Source organism: Pteropus alecto, unplaced genomic scaffold (genome assembly GCF_000325575.1).
Source record: "Pteropus alecto unplaced genomic scaffold, ASM32557v1 scaffold222, whole genome shotgun sequence".
In the NCBI taxonomy this organism is placed as follows: domain Eukaryota; kingdom Metazoa; phylum Chordata; class Mammalia; order Chiroptera; family Pteropodidae; genus Pteropus; species Pteropus alecto.
In genome coordinates, this window is record NW_006433716.1 from 652451 (window position 1) to 674478 (window position 22028).

General features: G+C 36.9%; 1 pseudogene; it reads left to right on the plus strand.

Moving 5' to 3' along the window:
* Window positions 1–6104: 6104 nt before the first annotated feature.
* Window positions 6105–6223, plus strand: LOC112477012 (annotated as a pseudogene).
* Window positions 6224–22028: the final 15805 nt, after the last annotated feature.

The following is a 22028-nucleotide window of genomic DNA, read 5'->3' on the forward strand; positions in this document are numbered from 1 at the left end:
CAAACAATTTAGAAAAGGGCAAAGGACTTGAATAGACATTACTCCAAAGAAGATATACCAATAGCAAATAACTGCATGAAAAGATGCTTAGTGTCATTAGTCATCAAGGAAATGCAAATTAAAACCACAATGAGATAACATTTTACACCTTCTAGGATAGCTATAATTTAAAAAACAAAGAAAAATAACAAATGTTGGTGAGGATGTTGAGAAATTTGAACCTTGTGAATTTTTGGGAGAAATATAAAATGGTACAGCTGCTGTAGAAAATAGTTTGGCAATTCCTCAGAATATTAAACATAGAATTACCATACGACTCAGCAATTCCACATCTAGGTATATATTCAAGATAATCAATGTCAAACAAAAACTTCTACATGAATGTTCACAGTAGCATTATTCATAGTATCCAAAAAGTGGTAACAACATGAATGTCCAGCAACTGATGAATGGATAAACAAAAGTGGTATATCCAAACAATGGAATACTATTTAGTCACAAAAAGGTAATGATACATGGATGTACTTGTAAACATTGTGCTAAGTGAAAGAAGCCAGACACAAAAGCTATATCTTATATGATTCTATTGATATGAAATGTCCAGTATTGGCAACAGCATAGCGACAGAAAGCAGATTAGTGGTTGCTAGGGCCTGAGAGACGGGGGAGAGCAATAGGGAGTAATGCTTAATGGGTACAGGGTTTTTTGGGGAGGTAATAAAAATATTTTGGAATTAGACAGTGGTGATGAGTGCACTACACTGTGAATATACTAAATGTCCTGATTGTACCACTTAAAAATGGTTAAAATAGTGAATTTTGTGTTATATAAATTTTACCTCAATAAAAAACCAAATGATTAACAGGGGGCACAGTCAGATGAAACAGATATTTAAACCAAATAAGAGGGGGTAATGTGAGGAATGGAAGAGTAAGACAAGAACCTAATTGATTATAAAACAGGAAGTGAAACTAAATTTCTTTAGCAGTCCTTTCCAAAAGCTTCAAATAAGAAAACTTTTATTAAAAATGAAAATCCACAAAGACAAAAAAAGAAAGATTTACTATACATTATAAAACAACAATATCAAAAGGCTATTAAAGGGAATCTGCTTTTTTTGAGATTAAATAAGCCACTCTATCCTGGTATTGTGATTTGTGTCATCAACGAACCTTCCTTTGTTGTTAAGTGTTTTTCTCCTCTTAATAATTTCATGATCTTATTCACACAGATTCACAAGTGAGAATTAAAGTGACACTGATTTAAATGTGCACATTGAAGACATAGAGCATATTCCAATCTAATTTACCTCCCTAGAGGAGACCAAGGTGTAATTAGAGAAGGACATGATTAAATAAGACTAAATGTTTCAATTTTCTGCATTTACTTACAAATCTATTTTCTGTATATTTCTGTTTAGTCCTGAGTAAATATGGGACACCGAAGGCTAAATGGAACTGTCTGCCTGATGTTTCCAGTGTGACTGTGGTTAATGGTCTAAAGAGAGGTGGAGTTTGTGTCTTCCTAAATGTTTTCTCCAGGACTGGGAGGCCATTTGCTCAGTAGCAACAACTCAGTGACCTTCTGAAATTGGATGATACTAAAGTGCAAGAGTGTGGGCATAATGGTCATGGGTCTGGCCGCATCAGTTCCTAGAAGAGTGGAAGTGGGGCTGATATTCAGCTGGTTTGCCCAGGACAGTCATTCCTGTTATTAAAATACTGATTGGCAAATATGTGATGACCTGAGTTTCTCCCCTGTCCTGTGACCCTCCTCAAAATCCAGAAACTAAAGCGTTAATGCAAGGCACAGCAGGGAGGCTGTAGATCTCTGAGTTAGTGCCCTGGCCAGTGCTATTTCTGATGGCTTGCTGCCTGAGTAGTACCACTTGCTAAATGAATTAAATATCATCTCTGGATAGGATCCCCCAGGATTGAATCTTTAAGACCTGTGTCTCCCATCCTAACCCTCTGAGTTTATGTATTCCCAAATTAGGAAGTCCATCCATCATTTGGGTCATTCCACCCAACCACCCTAGTATTTAGGATATCAAGTTTTGACCTTTAATCTAAGCAGGGAGTTTGTAAGTCTCTTATGGTTTTGCAGTCTTTACATCAAGATTGGTTTACTCTATGCCACCTGGCATTTCCATTTTCCCTTACCAGTAGGCTGAGGACAAAGGGGAGTAGATCGAAGAACATCACTTTAAAATTTTTACCCTCTTATCTCTGTCACCAGCCATGACCAGGCAAAGATTCAAGGACATTATATCTTATCAGCATTAAAAAAAAAAAAAAAAAGTCCTTTCAGTTCTCTTTGATTCATGACTTCACATTTCAAATAACCCTCATATATTAATTAAAACTTCAGACATATGGTACCACCTCAATGGTTTTTCTGTGGTTTTATTTTCTAAGAAATATTTAGTTATTTCTTCACTAATTTAGGATATCAAGTTTGATCAGACCTTCGCTTTCAATATTTCTATTTAGTTATTTAGCCATCAGTTAAAATCCTGTGTGGAAAATGAATAAACAAACAAATAGTAGCTGGAAGCGGTTATAATTTCTTTCTAGTTCAGTTTTTTTCTTTTTTTAACTATAATAATTAGTTTGGTCCTTTACTAGTCAATAGTAAATATGGCATTTGAGGACACTCATCTTATTGTGGGCTGGAATTATCTCTTTTTCCCCCAAAGCAGTGAAAAAACCATTTTGGGCTGTAGGAGTCAGTTATGGGAAAGTGGAGTCATTTGGAAGGGGCGTAGGACTGGATGAGGACGGGGATAGATAGTTTAGTTCCAGCTTCCACCAAATTGTCATACTTCCAGATCACTGGAAACAAAAACATGGAGAAAGCCAAATTCTTGAGCTCAAGCAGTCCTTGCTTAGGATTTTGAAAAAAATGGAACAAAGAAAAAAAACTATTCCTTTTCTCCCATCTTTTGTTAGTCCAGACGTATGTCAATTGGTTAATTATTTTATAGTTCTTAAGTATTTCAAGAGAATTTGCTTATCCTTCTCAAAAATATTGAACAAAAGGGAAGTCTTAATGCCAAATAATTTCTATTTTTTTCTCTCCATTCTAGAGAAGATTTTAATTAATACTCAAATTATGGTGGAAACTGCCCAATATCTATTATCCCTCTTTTCCTTAATAAAAGATTACAGATTTAAACTGGAACATTGCTTTCCATCTAAAAGACTAACCTTCCTTTGTCATTATGTGTGACCTAGCTTTGACTAATCAGTGTAATTAAAAGTATTGTGTGGAACATAAAAAAAAAAAAAAGGAATGTGCCTTTCTTGTCTCTTCTCTTCCTTCTGTCCTTCTGCTCTCTGAAATGATGTGGTGACAGGAGCTCTAACAGCCATCTTGACCTGAGGATAAGGGCCAGAAATTAGGGATAGCAGAGGAGAGTGTCGAAGTGGTCCCTGACCACTCTGTGGAAACATGATACCACCCCCAGGTTTGACTCCCTCCAGACTTTTTTAAAAATGTGAGTGAAAAATGAAATTCTGTCTTGTTTAAGCCACCCATATTTTGGATTTCTTTGTTACTCGGAGCCAAAATAATTCTAATTCAACTTTAAATATTACTTCTACCTTGAAGATCTAGGCTTTTATTATGTCTTTCTATTGCTCACTAGCATTACATCTTTATTTATTTAATAAGTACTCATTGAATGTCTACTATATACCAGGCATTGTATTAGGCACTATATATCCAGTGGTTAACAAAATAAACATAGTCTCTACCATGTAGAGCTTACAGTCTTTTGGAGGAGACAGACAATAAAATGTGAAAAATAATCTTTTGTTTTCTACTTTTATAACTTCTTTTCTCTCTTAACTACATTGAGTTATTCTTTATCAATCTGTGTCTTACAGTCAGAGGAAAGGGCCATACAACGTCATTTCTTGAGCTATAAACACGTTGGCACATATGATTTTCAAAATAATAACTTTTCTAACGTGGCTACTTTTTTTCACATAAGATTTTAGAAAATCCTGTATGAAATACCAGTTTTGGCAACCAGTAGGTCTCCAATTTGAGAACTGTCTTCCCTATATAATGTGTGCATATGTGCACATATATAAGTTCTGGTTTCTTTGCTGCCTTTATAATTTAACAAATGCTAGGATTGTTTTGTTGTTTTGGTTTTTTACCCTTCTTCTGTTAAAACCCATATTTGTTCTTTAAATGCTTTTAAAAATGGCCCTCAACCATTTTGTAGCTTTTCTAATTAGGTATTACCTAACCTATAGGTTATTGGAATGATGGCCTAAGACTACTCTCTCACTCGAGGTATCAGTTAGGACCACTGCAGAAGCTGTGAGCCTTGTCCTTTTTTTTGACTCTGTTGGCTGTGTGGGTCTTCAGAGCCATGGGAGATTCACACTTTGATTTGTCCCCTTGTTTTCTCTCACTGATGTTGTAATTTTGGATGTGTAGAGGCACCTTTCCCATAACTCCTCATGCTTTTGGTTTACTCATTTCTTCACTTTCAATCTTTCAATCTTTCTTCATTCAAGCCCTCTCTATTATGTTATATATCCTATTTTGCTGGTCATGCCTATGATTGTAATGATTTTCATCTGGGCTTGACAATAGCCCAGGTGTCAAAGGCATGGTTTCCTTTGACCAAATTCCTGGGCTATCTGACCCCCAAAAGAATAGTACTTTAATAGGCGCTAGATCTTTGTGTGATATTTTTCATTCAGTCAAAGAGGTTTTGTCATTATATCCTTATTTTTGGACCCTTGGCTTTAGTAATTCTTTTATCACACTTAGGACTGTTTCAGGGACTCAACTGTTGCTCAGTGAGTAAAATCCAAGGACTATTTTTTTTTTTTCCAAAGAGCAAGTTGCAAGAGGTAAGAAGAAATATTTTGGCTATGAAAACAACCTGAGAGAGAACATTTAGAGCTTATTTTAAAGGCAGGAAATGGTTTATTGACTTCAAAAAGCTTAGTCCCTGCTGAAACAATATGAAAGAAGCAATAGCACTAGGTCCATTAAATTCAAGAAACAATAAATTTCAGTTATTGGCACAAACATTAAGTATCTTGATATGTAGAGCCACAGTCTGAAAATATTGCTAAATTTGGGTTCATCATGACAAGATATTGAGAAATCCATGAAATTTATGACATGCTAGGGCAATGTGATGTGTCACTTAATTGATGAAAAATCCATCCTACTTCAATCATGTTATGAAAACTGCTAGCAAAGAAAAAAAGTGCAAAATTCAGGAAAGATGGGTGGAAACTTTGAAGGCAAATACTGATTAGACTGTAGCAATTCTTTCAAAATATTAGCCCCTTCCCTTAAAGTGGTGGAAGTTTTTACATTATTCAGTTTATAGAAGGAGCCTTATGGTCATCCAAAATAGAAAACCTAGGATTGCCTTTATTTAAGCAGTTCTCTATGTACACACATCTCAATTCTTTCAGTCCTTAAAAGAGTATAAATAAACAGAAGAGGAACCAGTGGTTATGAAAAAGTTTTTTTGAATCAGATTTACCTAATAAATGATACAGATGGTTTATAAATCTGGATATTTGTTCTAGTGTATATACCATATTTTCTTTTTAATGATGGTATTAGATGCTCTCCAGGATTTCACTTTCTTTCATCTCTCAAATACTATCTCTCCTTTGTTCTTTTCTCCTCGTTATGGGTCATATGTTCCTGCTTCCATACAGGCTTAAGTCATTTTACATTGGGTACCAGATATTATGAATTTTACCTTGCTGAGTGCTGGATAATTTTGTATTCTTATAAATATTGTTGAGCTTGTTTATGGTATACAGTGAAGTTACTTGGAAATGGTTTGATCATTTTGGGTATGGTGGGACCAGAGTAGCCTTTAGACTAGAGCTATTTTCTGCCATTACTAGGCATTACTTTTCTGAATATTCTACTCATGCCCATTAATTTTGAAGATTTTCTACTTTGACACATTTAAACAGAATGATTTATAGTCCTGTATGAGCACCCTAAATTGTTCCCTCTGATCCCTTTAGGTGATTTTTTTCCCACGGCCCCAAGTAGTTTTTTTCACTTGTAAAAACTCAACTAAAAACTTAAGAGGGAGCGAGGTCTACGGCCATGCCACTCTGAATGTGCCCAATCCTGACTGATCTTGGAAGCTAAGCAGGGTTGGGCCTGGTTAGTACTTGAATGGGAGACCGCCTAGGAATACTGGGTGCTGTAGGCATAAAAAAACCCAACAAAACAAAACAAAACAAAACAAAAATCTTAAGGCGGGCCATTTATAGATCTTTGGGGTTCTTTCTCTATCTAGCTCTCTCTTCTCTGGCATTCTGCCCTGTAAACACTGACTTTTGTGACCTTTCCAGACAACAGAGTTTTCTCTCCTCAAATCTGCTGGAGAAGTTCATTGAGAGCACATGAGTGCCGCTTGACCTGAAAGCTGAACCCAGGCAAGCAGAGGTTCCTTGCCTCCTTCTCTGTCCTTGGAATGTACATTCTGCCCACTGTTCCTGTAAAAGGATCACTTCAAGAACATAGTCTTAAGAAAGCAATGTGTTGTGAGACCATCTGGATGGTATACATGATTGAACCGCATTAAGGTCTCTACATAAACTCGAAGATTCTGTTGGGTGGTGGGAGATCTATTTGTCTTGTGGCTTACCAAGACAAAACTATATGTAAGTTCCCTTGCTTATTAAACCTGCAACCTACCAATCTGGGGTGGCCTGCCTCTTTGTTTGGTCTCTTCTTATTCTCTGTGTATAGGGGCCAGTTTTGAATTTCACTTGAGGAACTCCAGGGGTTGCAATCTAACAAACTCAGGGAGAACATCGGTACCTCCTGGCTTCTCCCTTCTTGTACTGCAGCCTGAAAACTCTCTCATGGCAATAAAGTGGGACACTCATAGGCCTCGTCTTGTTTCTCTATCTCAGGAGTCACTGTCCCATGCTGCCTGAAGTCCAATGGCTGAAAACCATATTTTGTCTGTTTTCTTTTTTTGTAGTTGTTTCAAGTAGAAAGGTAAATCCAATCACTGTGACTGTCTTGTCCAAAAGCAGAAGACCTATTGCTTGATGTATCATAGCAGTTAAGTTCCCTGAGCAAGGTCTCTAACGAAACAGGGATCTTGCCTCAGGGTCCTTGTGTCTAAGAAGGAAGATTAAAGATGTATAAACTCATCCAGTATAAATTTAACTCTTATTCATGCAAATATTGCCATATTGGTTTCATCTCCTCAGTCGGTCATGGTTGCAGATTGTATCTCCCAACTTTGTTCCTTGGTTCATTAATTAATTCATCTATGAATCCATCTATCCATCCATCTATCCATCCACTATTGACTAAATTCCTTTTACATAATAGGAGTCACTTAATTATTGGAGAACAGGAGAAAATAAGACAGACTCAATAAATTCCTTCTGAAAGCCTATGTTCTGGTTGGGAAAATTAGCTGATAATGATCCATATGGTTAATTGTGATAGATTTTATGGAGGAAAAGCAAAGGATGCACATTTAAGTGGGGATCTAACCTGATCTGAAGAATTAGGAAGGTTTTTCTGTGGAGACGACATATAAGCTGGGACTTGTAAAGAAGTGATTATAAGATAAGGCTGTTTTTTCTCTAAATAGAAATTGCACTATCCCCAAAATATTTTCTTGAGCATTTAAGAGAAACTCTAGTGTCTGATAATGAAAACACTTCTGATTTATTATCTGAGAAAACTAACCTCAATTTCAAAGACAGACAGTAAAATGGAAAACATACATCAAAGCTTTACTAGCATTTAGATGATTAGAAATTAGTGGTTAAAACATTAATAGAGATTCATTTTGGATTGTTCTGGGTGATTTTTCTTTTTCTACACTTCTATTTTTTCCAATTTTTCTGACAGGAACCTGCGTTTTTTTATAGTTAGGAAAAAAGCAAAGGAGGAAGAGAAAAGGGAAAACTATGGAGTATAGTATAGGTGCTATTCTTTAATATAGGTATATATCATGAACTGATCCATAAGTACCACATTGTGACATATACAATGTGGCAAAATGTCAATGTTTCCAGACAGTCTCAAGCTGAATTTTACCAAGCTTTTGGAAAACAAGTTCAAAGGAGATTTTGTCTTCAAGTTCTATAAAGCTCGAAGCTTCTCTTTGACGCCAATCTTAAAGGGCTTGGTAAGCTGGTAAGCAAGCCTGTTCATGCATACCTGTCTTCTTCACACTGGTGTAGTTTCTTGGCATGTGGAAATCATGGCAGCTCTAATCCCAAGAGAATTGTGTGGTGATGTCAAAGGGAGGGAGAATGGGGGAAATTTCTGTGTATGCTACTATTTTTAGGCAAAACTCTTTTCACAGTCAGAAGCATGACTTTTCTAAGTTTGGAGATTTTACGTGTACTTTTTTAGAGCTCTGCATGCAGACCTCCTGTGTGTCCAACTAGAGGAATATGGGACCAATTTGGAGTTTTGAGCTATTTATTTATTATGTTTGTGCAAGAAGTAATGAGTTTCTTGGATCCCTTTAACTTAGTTTTTAATCTTGTTAATGTTAGTCACATTCGTAGAATAAAGCATTTGAAATTCATTGAGAACTTCATTGGAAATTCATTGAGAACTTCATTGACTTAGCTGGAATTACTCAGTTAAGGAAGGGTTTTCTAAGTTCATGCATCTGAGCACATGAGCAGTACTTGAATATTTTTAGATTTTGGTGGCTGTAATGATATAAAGGGCCACAACTTAAATGAAAGCTCAGAAGGCTATAGGAAAGGGTAGAAGATTACTCATCCTTACCTAAAATTATTACCATCAATTTTTATAGATTTATAAAAGCTTTTATTTGATATCAAGTGACTATTTTTAGAAAGATTACTGTCTATGAAAAAATAGAATCCATAGGATTTAAAAAATTGAGGTACAATTTACATAATATAAAATTAACTATTTTTAAGTGTGTGATTCAGTGGCTGTGTAATCATCACCTCTGCCTAGTTTTAAAACATTTTCATTACCCCAAAAAGAAATTCTGTATGCAGTAAAGCAGTCAGTCCTTCATCTTCCGTCCTTCATATTAACCTATAATCTGTCTCTATGGATTTCGCTATTCTGGATATTTTTATAAATGGAGTCATACAATATGTGACCTCGTGTATATATAGCTATTTCCACTTAGCGTGTTTTTGAGGTTCATTCATATTGTAGCATGTATCAGTACTTTATTCTTTTTATGACTGAAAAATATTCCCTTGTATGGGTATAATCACATTGCATTTATCCATTTATCAGTTGGATAGTTTCCACCTCTGGCAATTGTGAATATTGCTACTTTGAACATTAATGTACGTGTTTTCGTTTGAGTACTGTTTTCAGTTCTTTGGGGTATATACCTAGGAATAGAATCGCCGGGAAACGTGATGATTAGTTGTATGTTTAACTTTTTGAGGAAGAGCAAACTGTTTTCCACGTGGCTGTTCCATTTATATTCCTACCAGCAGAACCCATTGGTTAGACTTTAAATGTTCCTTGTTTAGCCAGATATTTGAAAATTTCTCTACCAATAATAGCATTGTTTGACTGAATTATTTAATCCTAAATAATAGTCATTGAACACATGCATCACAGGAAAAGAAAGGCACAGCCTTAAGGAAACTCTTAAACTATGTCGACTTCATTGCAGAGCACCTAGAGCAGGGACATGTCTTAGGGAACACCCACTCATTCTGCACATGAGGAAACAGGGTCCCTAAAGGAGAAATAACTTGGGAGATTAAAATAAAAGGTTACTCAACCAGTTGGTTATTGGTAGAGTTAAGGCTCAGACTGTGGTCTTGCAACTCTGCACCCATTATTCTTTTCCTTATACTATGCACTAACTCATTCTTTTTATCTATTTTATTTATTTTTTTATTCGTTTACTTTTTGTTTTTTGGTGAACCCAATTCTCAGATTATGGTTTTCTTCTTTTGTTCAGAAATCTTCTTAGGAAAGTGATGGATATATCATCTAATCAGGGCCAGCTTTGTTTATCCATTTATTTCTTACTAATTTACTCTACAAATACTTAAGGAATGCTAATATGTACCAAGACTGTGTTGAGAGCTAAAGATACAGTAGTAAATAAGCAGTCGCAGGACTGTCTAGAGCTAATAGTCCAGTAGTAAAGATGATCACTTGACAAACAGTTGCACAAAGAACGAGCTATAATTGGGCTAAGTGCTGTAAAGGAGAGGTACACAGTGCTGTGAGACTTTATAGCAAGGAGACCTGTACTATTTCAATGGTCGAGTGTGTCAGAAAAAGCACTTAGGTTTATAAAAACCTAATGTGGTTTGATTTCAAGGTCACCTGGAAGACTCTCTTAAGCTTCAGAATTCTTCCTCCGTCTGCTCATTTATGTCAGGATTTAAAAATTTGATGTGCCAGTTCTATTTTTTCTAACGTACATTTAAACTTCAAAAATCTATTACAATTTAAAAATTTATTTGTAGACTCCCTAACATGACCTTATTTGCCACCATTGGTCCACCTACCAGCCTCTGAACACTGTTGATGGCTTTTCTGTCATTTTGAATCCATAAAAATAGAGCATTCCAACTCAGAACAGAAGAATGTCATTTACATAGTAGCAGGAAAGGAAAAGACAATGATGAAAGAGAGGGGAGAGAAGTGGGAAAGATGCGGGTGACTGAGTAAATAGAAGTGATGCAACATGATATGGGGGGAAGACACAAGGAACAAGAATGGCCTCAGATAGAGAGAAATAAACTGGTCCTTGGGAAAGCTGGGTTCTGAGGATGCGTGGCTTTTCTCTCTTAGCAGAGAAGGAAATATATTCCCTCCTTTTTCTTTTTGTTTCATTTATTTCATTCATCAATAATTTGGATACAAGTAATATTCCATGGAAGGAGAGGCTGTCACCCTGAATGAAGTTCAGCTCTTCCCTGATAGGGGAAAGTGAGCTTAGTTGTTATTTTAAAGTTTGAAATTGCTTTTCTTTTTGTCAAGAGATGGAGATCTGAGTTCCTCTTTGGGGCATATTACTCCTTTGATATGTTTTACACATTTGTAAAAGTACTTGCTTAAAATTATGCGGTAGATTTTTTTAACACTGAGAAGCATAGTATTTTGTCTAGAAATACAAATGGCTGTTTATGGTTGAGCCAGCATTTCTTGAAAGCTTTGTTGGCTTTTATTTTCCTGGTGGAGAATGGGAAAGGGGTTAGGAAAATGATTTTTTTCTATATGTAAATTTTACATTTAGAATAATTTGTGTCTCTGAACTATTTTTGTGGAAAATTCCACGTTTCTGTTAGTACTTACTGGCAGAAAATGTGAAACTACTGAGACTCAAGGGTTTATCTTTTACTTACCAGTGGAAGAAAGACCATGAAGAAATTGGACTTAGCCTGACACGATTCAAACTTAATGTCTGCATTAGTTTTCTACAGCTGTTGTAATAAAGTACCACAGACCAGGTGGCTTAAAAAACGGGAATTTATGTTCTCACAGTTCCGGAGGCTACAAGTTTGAGATGGAGGTGTCACCAGGGTTGATTCCTTCTGAAGGCCTTGAAAGAAGGATCTGTTCCAGACCTCTCTTGGTTTGTAGGAGGCTGTCTCCTCTCCATGTCTTCACATCATCTTTCCTCTGTATGCATCTATATCCAAATTTTCTCCTGTTGTAAGGACACTAATCATATTGGATTAAGACACACCCTAATGATGATGTTTTAACTTAAGTACCTCTTTAAAGACCCTATCTCCAAATAGAGCCACATTCTGAGGTACTGGGCCATTAGAACTTCAACATATAAATATTTTTTAACATATTAATAACAGTTCAGCCCATAACAAAGTCCTACACATTATTTCACATGTAATAATAACCTGGAATTTACTGAGATTTCAGGGCATATTATTTTGGGGTCGTAGGTTAAGGCTATGATCAATTTTCTCATGTAGTTAGTTCTATTATTCTGGAATTGACTAATCCAGAGACAGAAAAGAAAATTGAGAAGTTAGGCCAACAGCTGAAGGGAGGGAAATCTCATTTCCCTTTGAGATTTAGGGCAGATGGACCTGGACTTTTGGTTGTAGGGAAGTATGGAACACATAGTGGTGAGGAAGAGGTGAAGTCTGCCTTTTGGAAGCAGGCTGGGAGCAAGGCAGGGTGACACTCTAGATGACACCTTTGGGAATAAGCGTGGGGCCTATGGGTTTTAGAGTATGACATCTAGTAGTAAGAATCCATTGCTAAGTATAATGTTATTTCCTTCTCTTATGCCTAAACTTTGAATGCTATAGAGAATGGAAGGATGATTCTCTGTGAAACTTAGGCTTGAGTGACATAGACAAACACAACTTCTCAAACCTCCCGTGTGGTCCTAGAGCTACAGCCAATCATGTCCAAGGGCCATAGCCTGGGTACCTGATGAAAAACTACAACAGGGAGAGTATAACAGACTCAGAAGGAATGGCGGCTGTATGTATTTTGGGCTGAAATGTGGCAGATGGAGGTACTAAGCCTTTGTAATTTGGGTGTCAATATAAATGTGACCTCATTTTATTGTCACTAACAGTGAGGCTTTGATATAATGTCCAGAGAGCAGTCTTTTTAAAATCAGATGTGTCAGTTAAGAATCCTTTATTGGCTGTTCATCTATATGAAGGCAACAAAATGTTTGGGTAAAATGTAAGTTTTGTAACTAGAGTTTTGCAAGTTTGAAAAATAGTTAAGTTAGTAGTCTTTTAATTTTGGATCTTTAAATAGCAATAAGGATCAAGCTTTAATACAGGTTAACTGTCCCAGTAATGCTTCTTGTTCTTTTCTGGTACAGGATCCCATATAAGAACATGTTTGCATTTAATTGTCATGTCTCATCAGTTTCCTTCAATTTTTGAACAGTTCCTCATTCTTTTCCTGTCTCTCATGTCCTTACTATTCTTAAAGAATAAATATCTTTCATTTTATAGTATGACCCTTACTATGGCTCTGCCTCATGTTTCCTTGTGAGTAGACTCTAGTGGAAGGTAGAATTTAGAAACTACCATCTAGGTATTCAAAGTGATCATTGCTACCAGAATGCTCCTGCATCTAGACCCTCTCACAGGATAGAGTTAGAAATGTATGTTTATATCTATTTATCTATATCATTATTCTATATCATTATATCATTAACTATTCCTATATTTACCTGAACGTGTATACTAAAAAGCATATAAGTTCACACTGGGGCTTAAAACTTGAGTTTTTTCTAGCCTTCTTTTTCTCATGTTTGTAAAATACCTTCTCACACAGTGAGAAACCTGCCTTCTCATTATCCTCAATATAGTTACTTATTCGCTCTATCAATTAATTTATTTGCTCAATTTCCTCCTGCCCCTTCCACACCATGCTCTCTCATCACTCTGCTTCTTCAGATGCCAGCATTTCTGTCCTGGCATGGGAGGTGAAGGGAACATGAGATGGAAGGGAAATAAAGATAGAAAAGGCAGAAAATTTCTTTATTTTTAAAGTCGATTTGTGTTGACTTTTCTATTACTTGCTGCCTTGCACATGCTAAATGATGCCACTCATAATACATTAATGCATTTATTTGTTTACATGTCTGTCTCCTTTGATTATGAGCTGGGGAAAAAACTCATCTGTATATCTCTGTATCTCCAGTGGTTTCCACAGAGCCTGTCACATGATAGGTGTTTGGTAATTACATATGGTGCCAGTGACGTAAAAACAATTAAGACAATTGTTGTCCTCAAAGAGCTAGTAGAAATAACTAATACAATCCGATAATCTGTATAATAGGTACATATCCATAATAGGTACATATGGATAGTGCTATGGACATACAGGAAGAATGAATAAGTCTAAGTGGGACTTTGCCAATATAACCAGCAATTAGCGGTGTCTTCAGATAAATACTTATTTTTTTAAAATATATGTATTTAATCTGTGTAGAAATTAACTGAGAATTAAAAATATTGAATAGTGGCATGTTCTGAGTGAGCACATTAGAATTAAAATTATAAGCTGAATGAATAGCTGAATAAAATCTCCGAAAATGAGACTGGTCAAATAGCACCTTCCTAGTAGCAAAGCCTATTTTAGTGGCACTTATTTAAGAACCTCAAATGAATTTAGTGTTTTCTAGCTGGAATAATGAGGTCGTTTCAACTACACCATCAACAATGGTAATAACTTGCATCTCCATGGTTCCTTTGCATAGAAAACCTTTGACAGTGAGTGCCAAGAGCGGAGGGAACATGTCTGTTGTGTTCACCAGTGCGTCTTCGGCACCCAACTAAATACTGAATGAAAATTTCTTCCCATTTAGCTTTCACCCACCCAGTTCTCTGAATGCAGCCGCTACACTCAGAATCAACAGATGCCTATTGTCTTTAAATAGAGCTAAGTACTTATGTGTCTAAATTAAACCACTTCCAGTTTGTCTGTTACCATCCTCAGTTTCTTGAACTGTCTTTTCCTGAATTTTAAGCCTCCCTGTTCCCTGGCTCTACACATCTCCCTTTCTGCAATTCACTTGATTCCCCTCCTTGTGGATGGAGCAGTTTTTCTTATTCACCTACACAGAAAATGGCAGTAAAACTTCTCTTCAGGAAGCATTCTCTGGGCATTCCAGGACCAGGAAATGGACAGAAGGCAATGTTAGATAAAAGAGCCTTAGGTCACAGAGCATGTGGGTAGCAGAGCCTGAACTGGATGTCTCTGCTCCAGGGTTTTTCCAGGAGACCACAGTGAAAGGAAGCCCGAAAGGACAATTTTTACATATCTATAGAGTTTTTCAGAGTCTGGGACCAAAGTTATTTCAATTAACTCACATTTCTGTTCCTCTAACAACAGCCTCACATCACATACTTAAACTTTACAGTCAGCAAATAAATCAGTTTACTTGAGTCACTCCTTCTATCTTTATAACTTTAATAATATGGTAGATGGCAGTGATCAGGGCTAACAGCCAGCATGGAAAGAATCACTCTAAATAAAATATTAACTAATGCAGATCTGCTGTGTAAGTGGCTTGATGCATGGTAAATTGCATTTGCAGTTGGCCAAATAGAAAGTGATAGATGTTGGGTACAAGAATAATAAATACAAGGAACGATCAATTGAACTGAACTAAAGTGGTATGGGTTTGAAAGACGACTTAGAGTTATATCTTCCAAACATGGCTTAAAAAAAAGGACTCAATTAAAAAGTAAATTGGAAAACTATAAAGTAGCTGACACCAATACAAGGTTAAGTTTATGGAAGTTATAAATGCTAAACAGTTTCCCTCCACGATTCCAATTTCTGCCCACTCTCTGATTCTTCTTGTGCATTCCATTTCTTTTTATGAGTATTATTACTCAACGGGAGAACAATCAGTTATATCAGAGCCATTCATTGTAAGGATTGTGTCAATAATTTTTATTGAAATAGGACAAAAACAGAGGGGTTTATGTCCACAAGCATGCATAAATAAGAAAGAAAAGCAAATTATTATGCTATCAGAGTACCAGGAGAAGTCTTTGAACTGAAGGGAAAAAAAGAAAAAACTCTCCCTGTGGAGAGAATAGAATGTGCTTCATTTCAATATCTATTACAATTATGAAAGAGCCAATGCGTTCCATGGCTTTGAACAGTCTTTGTGAACAGAGCTTTGTGTCAGGGCCAGGGTTATGATTTTCAGGCCCTGAGGCTGATAGTTCAGTGACTAAAAAAAGTTAGGCTTTGGGGATGGAGAGTAAAGTGAGGAGGGGTAAGAGGCAGGGCGCTCTATCCAGGGTGATCATAAGAAACCCGCCAGGATTTTTTGTACCCTTTTGGAATCTGAACCCCTTGGGGAATGATGGGGAGGCAGATACTAAATTAACTATATTTCCAGTTCCAGAGCTTGAAAATCACAAATGTATAACTAATACCAGGCTTAGTGCCATGGAATGTTCTTACCGGAAGGACATAGAAACTGGGGGAAGGATGAGGTGGGAGATAAAAACCTCTCTGTCATCATGCTTAAATGAATACCCTGCCACTAGAATGGAAGCTCTCCTGGACAGGGGCATGTCTTCATAATTTTGAGTCTCCAGATATCCATGTATTCAGTGCTTGGTATACACTGGCACCTGGCGAGTCCTTTTTTTGTTTATCTGGTCACCTCTAAAAACACAAGTAGGTAATTTAACGTCAATCACAAATTTGTTGAGCTGGTTAGAACCTATTTTAAATATCCAGCAAGAGGGTTGGGATTAATAACCAGTAAGAGTAATATTGAGTAACTAATAATAATCATGGCTAGAAAGACCATCATTTGCCACATGCCCTTAAGCAAAGCACAGGGGGAACAGCAAGGGAGAAGGCCTAGACTCTGTCCACATCGCTCCAGAGTCCTCGGGATGCTGTACTTTTGTCCCCTGCCCTGCCATCTCCCAAGGCTGTGGCCACTCCCTCCCGTCTCTTCTAGCAGAGAGACACAGAAGTTCAATTAGAAGAGCCTTTTAGTGAACTGTCATGGTGGTAAGTTGTTCTCCTTCGTAAGACTTTTGGTCTTGTTTGGGTGATATTCCAATTAGACAGCCCAGTATGTCAATCTCAATAAAGATAACCGTTTACATAAAAAAAAATGTCAACTTGGAGCAAAAGTATGTTTACAAGTTAATTTCTTTATCTGTTCACACACTCTTTGTTTATTACTAGGCATTTTTCTATCATCTTCTTTGTTTCTCTATTTTCTATCCTACAAGTTTAGTGTTCTTGCTCTTGCTAACAGCTTTAATTTCTTTTTTAATCCTAATATCAAAAAACAAACTGATGCTAAGTTATTTCTTATAGTTAATTCTTTTCAACAAACGTAACAGATAAACATACAACGGCAGCCATAGATTTAAAGGCCACAGGTTAGAAATCACTGATCTAAAGCTAAACAGCACAACCTGGCCTGCCCTCAGGTATGCAAGAGAATGGATTGGCCCCAGGTAAGAGCACAGGCAAGTTTTGTTGTTTCTACATTGGACTGTGTGTGTGTGTGTGTGTGTGTGTGTGTGTGTGTGTGTGTGTGTGTGTTTAGTGAATTAATTGCTAACTTTTTTTAAAATTAATTAATTTATTTTTTATGTTGCCATCGGTTAACAAAATCCAATAAGTTTCAGCTATACACTTTAACAGTAAGGCAAATATATATATTTTTACACTTGTGAGTTCACTTCCCATAGTTAGATTTCTTTCTGTCACCACTTATTTGACCCCCTTTAACCCATCTGCCTCCCCCCTCCCCCGACAGTTGCTAACTTTTAAAAGTGATTAATTTCACAGAAAACCAATCTCTACATCCAGCTTCTTTAGGAACTGGGAAGACTCACGTGACTGAACTGTGGCAGTCTCATTTACAAGTGCTTGGTACGTGCTTGACATTCTCCTTGTTGGCCTGCTTCATTCATTTACATTTCCTGTCTAGTTCTGTGGCAGACTTTTAAATTTGCTGCCCCTCACTAGAAAACAGCAGCCCTGGGCAATTTCTTGAGTGAAAGGAATAAGACCTTCAGTCCTCAATGGGGCTCTGGGTGACACACATTACACATTATCTACCATACCCACTCTTCTGGTTTATGTCCTTACTCTCTGGCTGCTCAGTCCTAGCAGACTTTTTGGAGGTTTTTCTCCCTCTCCCCAGCTCTAAATATTCAAGTTCTTCTACTCAGTCCTAGGTTCTCCTATATTCTGTCCCAACATTTCCTCTTCTTCATGTCAATATTTCCTGAATTACGATCTTCATTCTTCTGATGGAATGAAAGTTGATCTTAGATGTTTGTTTAACCAGAATATAGCTATCATATTAAACGGGAGATTTCACAGATATTATTTCTTTGAAAGAGATTCAAGTGAGAATTTAAACGAACATTTTAGCAGACTTCTAGAAAAAGTATTAAGTAAATGAAGTACATAGATGTGCTACACAGATATGGCAAATGCCGTGATTCAGTTCGGTGCCACTGTCTTAGGTGATTTAATTCTTTTCCTGGCTTAAACCATAGATACCCTAAGAACTCCGTTTATATCTTTGGCTTAAACCTCTCCTTGAAGTTTAGGCTCTCACTACTGAATGTGTACTTGACATCTCACAACCTCCTTAAATATATTATGTTCAAAATGGAATTCTTGAGCTCCCTCCCCTAAGCTCTTCCTTGTCTAATCTTAGCCACTTCACCAAGATTTGTGCTGTTCAAGCCAGGAATCTGGGCATCTTCCCGGCTTCTTTTTCTCTCTCACCATGCATGTTTAATTCTGAAGAATTCCTTTGACTCTATGTCCAGCAAGTTTTTGAATCTATTCTCTCTCTGTCTCCCTTGCTTGCACTTAGTTTAAGCGATGCCTGTTTATTTCCTGTTCTCTACTGATCCTGTCCTTAATGGCCTCCGTTCCATCATGCATGCGGCAGCCTGAGTAATTTTTTAAAAGCATAAATCTGATAATGTAACTCATTCGTCTGTTATTCATCAATGACTTCCCATTGCTCTTCAAATAAAATCCAAAGTGTTTAATACAGTCTCCAAGGCTATCCTCATTTATGTTTCCAGTTACATCTTGTACCACCGTCCTCCTTGCCCACTGATCTCTAATAAAATTGGCCTTTTTTTTTTTCTATTCGAGAAACACTTCTAGCTCTTTTTGAACTCAGAGCCTTTGCTTGCATTTTCTCTTATTCCTCAAATACTGTTTTCCTGGCTCTTTTGATGATACTTCAAGTCCTACCATAAATGTTGCCTTCTCTTACTTAACCATACTATCTAAAGTAGCCCACCTCCCTGCCCCATCCCTGGGTTATTCTTTAGCATTGCTCTTCATTTATTTGATTTCTAATGCTTGCCCTAATTTTTATTTGTTTATTGACTGTCTTTCCCACCAAACTGCAAGCCCCATGAGAGTTCTCCATTGTACACTCAGCATTTGTGACAGTGACCAGCGGAGTAGATTCTCAAAAAATATTTTTCAGTGAATGAGTGAGTAAATAGCATGAATATGTTTATTAAAATATTTTTAATATCTCATAGAAAAAATTTTCTTCTCCTTAATGGAGGTCTTACAAGTTACTTGTGAGGAAGGACAAAATTCTTGTCCCTTGTATGGCCTTTGAGGCAGTCTCATTCCCCTTTCTGGTGGTTTTGCTATTGCTATTAGCAAGCCTCTGCTGGATCAACAATAGGACAGCAATATCTCTAGCTGGTAAAGACAGTGTTTATTTTTAAGATCTCCTGGCTGAGCTTAGGATAACTCAATTTGTTGCCTTTTCTAATAAGACTTTCCCAGAACACATGTAACTCACATCATCTCACAGTCAGTTGCTGTTTCCCTGTTCACTCCTCCTCCTTATAAATAAGTGAGGTGATACGGGGCCAGGGGCTCTCTCCTGGAGCCTAGCCCAGTCTAAGCATAACTCTCATTGGGATAATGAGAACTTGGGGGATCAGATGGATTCTTTTCACTCTGCTTAAGTGCCCTCGTGCTTAACACAGCAAACTGTTAGGTATATTACAGGAAATTGATATCGATCATTTCATTACTAATGGGATCATTTTCCATTATATATTCTAATTCACTGCTACTGATATATAGGCAAGCTCTTGATTTTCTACATTTTTTGGACTTGGCTATCTTCCTAAACTCTTATTAGTTTAAATAGCTTTTCAGTTGATTTGCTTGGGGTTTCTGAGTAAAATATAAATCATATCATCTGCAGATAATGACTTTTGTCACCTCCTTTCCAGTGATTATACATCTTATTTTATTGTCATATTTCAGTCTCTACAATTCACAGAATAAATGTCAAACAGCAGTATCAACAATAAGTATCCTTGTTTTATTTCTGACTTGAATAAAAATGCCTCTAGTGTTTTATTGTTATGAAAGATGTTGATTGATGCTATGTAGTTTTTACTACATTAAGCATGGCTTTCCTATTTTCCTACTTTACCAAACAAACAAACAAACAAACAAACAAAAAAACACTTTCAATAGGTTATTTTCAAGTATTAGAAATGTTGCCTCATTTTAGGCTCAATCTGCTTCCTTGTAACTTCTTCCTTTTGATTCCATTTTATAGATAAATGTATTTCTTGTCCATATTTCTGATATGTGAAACTTGTAATCTTGCTAAGCTACCCTCTTCTCAGGATTCTTCTAACTGTGCCACATTCACTTGATTTTTAGACCTTTCACCATATGAATTATTCTCTGGACTTTCTCGAGTTGCCGATGTCTCTTTTACTTATAACTAATCAACTCTGGGTCTATTATTTTCTTTCCTGGAATGAGTATATAGCTTTATCTCTGAGGTCCTAAATTTTTAACTCACAGAAATACAGTGAAGAGTCCATTAGGAACATAAGGTCAACTCGAGGACTTTATTGATCTTTGTTCTGAGGGTGTCACACTGTGGGACAGGGTGGGTGTACCCTTGCTTTCTAGGTACCACGAAACAACTGGAAGCAGTAGGAAAAGAATGTAAGCCTCCTATGTACATCTTCATACCTCTCTCTTCATCTCTAGAGACATGTCTCCCACTGTCTCCTGGGTATTTCTCATGGAGTGTTCCCATTACTACCTCAATTTTTATTTTCCCCTCAGCTAAATTTGCTTCTGCTTCCCCATTCCATGTTTTGTTGAGATAGAGATTGCTTCTTATTTCTCAGGATCTACTATATTTTTCTAACATAGCAATAGAATGTCTATTAACTGGGCAAATGGCCACCCAAAATAATTTCTACCTATTTTTTTCAGGCTTTCTCACTAATTCTTTCTAACAAAATGTAAGCAAAAGTGTCATGTGAAAGCTTCTGGAAACCCCTTTTAAATGACTACCATTGAAAGCACTCTTCCTTCTTCATCCGTTTCTTTTTTCCTGACAGCTGGAATGAGGAGATGATGGCTGAAGCTGGAGCTGCTGCAGGAAACTGAATCATGAGGTGACCTTGGGAAGAGAGTCCTTGCATGAGATCAACAAGATAAAAGCAGGATTGGTCCCTCACATCGTGGGGCATCGTTTCAGTCCTGAATTATAAGCTCTGGACGACTACTTGAGAGAGAAAAATCAACTTCTATGTTGCTAATACTGCCATTATTGGTTTTCTGTTATCTGTAGCTGACCCCTAAGCTTAACTGACACATGGTGAGATGCTTCACCATCATCATTCTTGTCACACTGGACAGAAAATTCATAGTCATACTGTTACCAATTGCTCACTATAGCCCAGGAGTTCTAATTCAGGGATGTTGCTTGAATCTGGCCATACCCCACTTTATCACTAACATTATTTTGATCATCATCTCTTGTCATGATTGTTGTTGTACACTCTGAATAGTTCACTCTGCTTCCAGGCTCTTCTCATTTTATTCCATTTTCAATACTCCCTAATAAATTAACACCATCATAGCACTCTTTAATATCCATGTCTCTGTTATCCTTGAGATAAAATGGAAGCTTCTGAGAATATCATCCTGGGCTTTTTGCATATCCCCCAAACTTAATGCTCCAGCATCTTTCCTTGACCACCCTCCATCTACTCCAACTACTGTGAATGTCTTATCCATTCTCCAGTCTTGATAGACTCTTTTTTATGTCTCCCTGCCTGTGGACAGACACTTCCCACTGCCATGAATTATTTTCAGCTCTGCTCTCTCTGAAAAACACCACCTTATCATTCAAAATTCAGCTCATATGTATTAGCAGTAATAGGTAACATTTTTTGACTGCTTACCAGATTCTGGGCACTGTGCTATAAACTTGACATGTCTCATTTAGCCTCATGACAACTCTATGAGATGGGCCTTTTATTATCTTCCCTATTCTAAAGACAAAACAAGAAAGATTAAGTACTTTGCATAAGGTCATATATGGCAGATACATTTAGATGGGAGAGCCAGTTTATCCAAACCCGAGCAGTCTGACTCCAGAATGCATGCTTTGAACCATGATAGATATGCTGCCTCCCTCTTAACATGTTTTATTCAGTTGCCCATATGAAACTTACTCTCCGCAGCTT